The sequence below is a fragment of the Papaver somniferum genome, unplaced genomic scaffold, assembly GCF_003573695.1.
Source record: "Papaver somniferum cultivar HN1 unplaced genomic scaffold, ASM357369v1 unplaced-scaffold_10, whole genome shotgun sequence".
NCBI classification, from domain to species: Eukaryota; Viridiplantae; Streptophyta; class Magnoliopsida; order Ranunculales; family Papaveraceae; genus Papaver; species Papaver somniferum.
The window spans coordinates 4847250-4853086 of NW_020618825.1; the positions used below are offsets into that span (position 1 = coordinate 4847250).

Consider the following 5837-nt stretch of genomic DNA (forward strand, 5'->3'; position numbering starts at 1 on the left):
GAGTCCAAAGTCATTGTGGTTGTTGTAACAAGTTTGTTCTTCCTGTATTATCGACTGACTTGTATAGATTAGGATTGAATTGTTCGTAACAACCTGTATTTGTATTCATATGTATACTGAATGTAAAGAACTCACTCTACACAGTTGTGAGACATTAAACCCTATCTAGATTTAGTTTTAAGACTTTATGGATAAAAGAAAAAAAACAACAATCAGAGATTTAAGATTTTACACCACTATTGTTAGTTTACAATCGATACGTACAAAACTAAACCCAGCTACGATCTAGTGTAACCAAAAACTAGTGGTTCCCACTACAAGAAAGTGGCATTATTGCCTCACTTCTTTGCCACACATCTACAGATTATGTAACAACAATATATGAGTTTTAGCCACACCGCACCATAGGTGTGGCATTAAGTAACAGTTTTTGCCACATCAACCAATAGTTGAGGCAAAAGCTCATATAATTGACCGATGTGGCAATAAATATGGTTCTTGCCACATTGATGTGGCATACAAATATTTATATAATATAATTATTAAAATTTTGCCTCCCGTTTTGCCTCACAAGTGAGGCCAAAGACGATAAAAACGCGCTTCGCACATCAAAACTAAAGTCGAATGTCACAATAAAAGGCCACGACCCCAAAGTTTTCGCATCTTCTCTCCAAACCAAAAACCTAACCCTGAAAAACGAATCTTCTGCTCGAAATTGCCGTCCTCCCAAGTCCAACTTAAACAAAAACTCATAAAAGCGGAGCAGCGAACCCTTCATGTGTTGGATTTCCAGTTCTTCACTTTCACCAACTCATCGACCAAGGCGCGAAGATACAGTCCTGAATCACACAGTTTCAAAATCAAAAGGTATAAATCTTATATAAACATTTCTCACTTATCGCTATTATCGCTCAATAGATCATTATTGAAAGTTTTCTGAATCTTTTGCCGTAACTTCAATTGATCTACGCAACACCTCTGGTTAATTTGGGGATTTTTGTTTTCTTTTCAGATTTTGGTCATTCTTTTATCTCAATCGAAATTTTGAGCAGGTCATTTTCCCCGTGTCTCTCTGAGATTTCAATTCCAGATTGGGTTTTGTTAAATCTGAGTTTTTGATGCTCTTGGTTTATTTTTATTTTTTTTTGTAGGGTTTCTTTCAATGATGCAATTTGATGGAGAGTGAGTTGTAAATTCGTATTTGGGGTTTTCAATCTGTTATTATGTATCACATTTCACAGGACTGTTTTAACATCTGTATATTTGTCGGATTTCACAGGACTATTTTATGATCTGTAATTCCTTGTACTCCATTTTATTGTGTTTTGGTGAACTTGGATGATTGTTTGTAAGAATTGGTGATTTATTTGTGGTTTTGATTATTTTAATCAATTATTACATGGATTTTGATTTGTTCCATCATTTTGGGATGTATTCCTTTTGTGTTCAAGTCAAAATGAAAAATAGTTTTGTTGGTTAGGATTTTGATATGTACAAAATGTTACTCTTAACTCTTTTGCAAATACAAGTCTTAAATTTGTGGGTAAGAAGGTAGCTCTGTGTAATAATCATGGGTTATTTGGATTTACTAAAACCGGCATCAGGTGTCAAACGTATATGCATCTATGTTTGCCATAATGAATGTTATGCTTGTCATTGGGTATATTTGTTAGGGTACTGTTAGGGATAAGTTGAAGAACATGTTATCGATTCTCAGTCCTCATTCTACCTTCTTAAGTGCTTCTAGTTCACACTTTATAGAATCATGTATCTATTCTAATTCGCAAGGTTTCTACCTGTTAATATGTGTGTCATGCTTAAAAAATATGCTTGATTGACACTAGATTGTGGTGTGGCTCTGATGTTTACTTTTAGTTTAAAATTAATATTTAGTGAAATTGTTGGGTTAACAAAATAAATATGATTGATGACTTACTTTGTGCCAGCTGCATTCACAACATTTTGAATTTTTTGTTCCGTTTGTAATACTAATTTCTTTTCACAGTGCATCAACATTGAACTTCCATGCTTAATATCTTGTATTCGTGTCTTTGGGATTTGCTTGACATAATGCTGTTATATATCAACCAGGTGGTCTATTTTTCTTATGTGGTGGTTAGTAAGCTTATAGAGGAAGTTTTATTGTTTTGTACAAGATGGAAGATCAACAAAATGGGAAGCAGGGTCAGAACTCTAATTCCTTAGCTACTGGAAAAACATCAAATCATTTTTTTCAATAGCATATAACATCAAAGTATTTTATTTAATATCAGGGTAATTTTCAGGACCTTCAGCTTGCCTCTTCAGACCTGGTGAGCAGCCTTACAGTCCTGGGCAGTAGCTCCATAGAATTGGTTACCATCCTTCTTACCTTTGGGGCAGTTGCATAGGACCGGGGATCATTACAGACCAGAGGAGCAACTCTCTAGACCTGGGTAACAACTCTTTGAACCTGACGAGAAGCTCTACATACCTTGGACTGATTGTAAGTATATTTTCCTCAAATTTTAATTCATGGAATATAGACAACATATTAATCAAACAAATGAGATAACTTTAAGTAGTCACAATTGTCTGTCTTTTATTATATCGCATATATTTTAGCTTATGTTAATAAGTTTTCCATTTTGCATGCGGTTCTTCCTTAAGGAATAGGACCCTTAGTCTTTGTTAGTTATTTTTTGAATGGTGACCTTCCCGTCACATTGGTTTACTACATCTTGTTTGGGCTTCGAGGGGAACAAAGAGCCACTGCTTTTTTGAAAACATATATACTGTACATTTTTTGCCCTATGTTGCTGATATGGAGTTTCGCTAACTAGTATATTATGATATAGTCTTCACCACTGTAGACTGCCTGATAATGATTCTCTATCATTTCTTGATGTTTTTTTTTTCTGGTGGTGATTTTTTTTTTTTTTTGCTTTCTTAGCGGGAGCGCTTTGGAATAGACGACTGGATCGGGTTTAACATGGAATAACTATAGTTTGATGTATGAAGTTTCTCTACTTTAGAGTGGTTAACATTGAAGTCTAGAGATTGTGTCAATTTATTTATTTTTCTCCTTATGCTAAAGCTGGATTCACTAAGTATACATTGTTACATTTACATTCTGTTTAATGAAATTTGATTTCTTTCTTTTAATTCACTCTTGTGTATCAAATGCGTAATTTAATATATCAAAATGGAAAATAAAAAAAATTCTTGTTCCACGAATTTGCATACAAAGCCTTTTAACAACAAATGACGTGGAAAAGAAAATACAAATGAAAATAAACAAATTTAAATAAAAAAGCCTTATGTTATTTCCTCGCCAACTGGTTTGGCAAAATATGTTTTTCAAATTATAAAATTAAAAATAATTAAATAATTAAATGAAAAAACATTTTTGCCTCGTGATATTGCCTCACTGTTTGGTGTGGCAAAAAGACCATTTATTGCCACAGTGTATTTAAGGTGTGGCAATAATTTCTTCCCACCCAGGCTGTTGCCACAGCCGTGGCATAATGTTTATATGTGGCAAAATCCTTTTGCCACATGAAATATGGGTTCTTGTCTCATGAATGAGGTTTTGCAATACACCAATTTTCTTGTAGTGTCCTGATACCGGAAATTAGTATAATCAGTATATAAGTTCCTAAGTTTTGAAAAATTTATTTTTGGGGCTATTTTCACAGTCGGTAAATATCAAATTTTCCAAAACTACCGATTGAAATGTTTCAAGTTTTGAAAATTTTATATTTGGGGTTACTTTTACGAATCAGTAAATATCTAATTCGTCAAAACTACCAATTATAGAAGTGAAAAATTTTGAAAGTTTATAAGTTTGAAAAAAAAGTTATATTTAGAGGTACTTTTATAATCGGTAGATAGATAATCATGCAACACTACCGATTATGAGTATAAAAATTCGAAATTTTCTAACTTCGAATTTTTTTTGTATCTGGGGCTATATTCATAATTAGTAGGTTTCAGATTTCACTAGACTACCAATTATGAAAAATGGAGAATTCGAAATTGAAAAAAAAAATAGTGTGTGGCTCTTTGTATAATTGGTTGCAATCGATCTTATTGAAATTTTGAAATAGAAATGTATAATTGGTAGATAACATAATCCACTACGTACCGATTCTAGGATGTCGGTGGCATTAAACGCATGTAAAAATAGAGTTTATATGCAGGGCTGAATTGGGGGCCATGAAAACTAATTGGGGACCATGACACATTTTATATCCACGCCCAAAAATATATGGGGCTCCCAAAAATGAGGATGAAATACCTATTTTACCCTTCTCTAATAACTAAACCTAAAATCCTAATACTAATCGAGTGAGGCCCCCATTCATAACTCAAAACAAAACTCTTCTTCTTCTCCTCCCCTCCCCTATCTCTGCACCTCCATCTTCTCCATTAACGACTCAGAGGAGAATTTTTTTTTTCTCAACCGATTCTTCGCGTAATCGTCGATTAATTTTAATCGACGATTAACGATTAACTTCTTCTACAAACATGGCTCGTACAAAGCAGACCGTTAAAAAGGCAAATCAAATACCTAATCTGGTAGATGCAGTTAATGCATCGAAGGAGCATCAGAGACTGAGCAAAAAATCAAATCAGCCGGTGAAGGAAATGGCTCCGATCAGAAGGTATGTTCACTAAAACCCCAACTGTAACTTGGGTTTGTGTTTAATTTGATGTTCTACTGAAAAATTAGGGTTTGAATTGGGAAAATAGGATTCTCAGAAATTGAGTCATTAATCACTAGGTTTTATTTCTTAACGATTTTGCGGATGCATGTAAATTTCATCAAAAATCGTTAACCATTAGGGTGGCGGAGAAAACGATCCTTGCTGTAATTTTTTTTAGAGGTTAGAATCGTTAACAAATATTTGTTTTCTTAACGATTTTTGATCTGCATGTTAAGTTAATAAAAAATCGTTAACCATTAGTAATATGTGAAAACGACTCTAGTTAGGTTGTGCGCTAGTTTCTATAGACGACCCTTTTTATTCATCAACGACTGTATGATATTCCTAAACACATCTCTGTCCCAAATAATGAAAGGGTTGTTTATTTTTAAAAAACATTCTGACGATCCTATGGTATGCCTAAACACATCTCTGTCCCAAATAATGAAAGGGTCGTTTATTTAAAAAAAAAAATCTGACGACCCTATGGTATGCCTAAGCACATCTCTGTCCCAAATAATGAAAGGGTCGTTTATTTTTAAAAAAATTTCTGACGACCCTTTGGTATGACTAAACAGATCTCTGTCCCAAATAATGAAAGGGTCGTTTATCTTAAAAAAAAATTCTGACGACCCTTTGATATTTCTTGTTTTGTTGTCTTTGACCTATAATAGCAAGAATAAAAAAGATAAGCTTGCACTGGTAACTCCTCCATCCAGACCTCCCCGCAACAAAAAATACCGAAATGCCGGTCTATTACGAGGAAAAACACCGAGTGAGGTAGCCTTACTTATCCGCGAAACCAGAGACCCATGTGATGATTCGTCTGAATTTTCCTCTTCATCCTCTTCTGTTATATCTGCAACTGGAAGCATAGAAGAAGAAGTCGCAGAACATGGCGAAATTGCTTTAGGAGGTGAATATGTTGCTTATGATGATGATGATAGTAATGACGGTAATGGTGGTGATGGTGGGGATGGTGGTAATCATGGAAATGAGGAGGAGGAGATTCAGTAGGAGGAGGATGAAGGCAATGATGATGATGATGATGAGGATGAGGATGGAAATGGTGGTGCTAGCGGTGATGAAGAATGAGGATGATGGTAATAATGAAAATGGTAAGGAAAGAAATGATGGTAGTAGTGGTGA

At 34.4% G+C, this 5837-nt stretch overlaps 1 long non-coding RNA gene across 2 annotated transcripts; it reads left to right on the plus strand.

Moving 5' to 3' along the window:
• The first annotated feature begins 1195 nt into the window (after positions 1-1195).
• On the plus strand, positions 1196-3120 carry LOC113326621. Of its 2 annotated transcripts, none has more exons than XR_003348422.1 (3): positions 1196-2184; positions 2274-2485; positions 2933-3120. It is a non-coding gene; the product is annotated as an uncharacterized LOC113326621 (long non-coding RNA). The 2 variants fall into 2 exon arrangements; XR_003348421.1 differs by having other exon boundaries at positions 2286-2485.
• The last annotated feature ends 2717 nt before the right edge of the window (positions 3121-5837 follow it).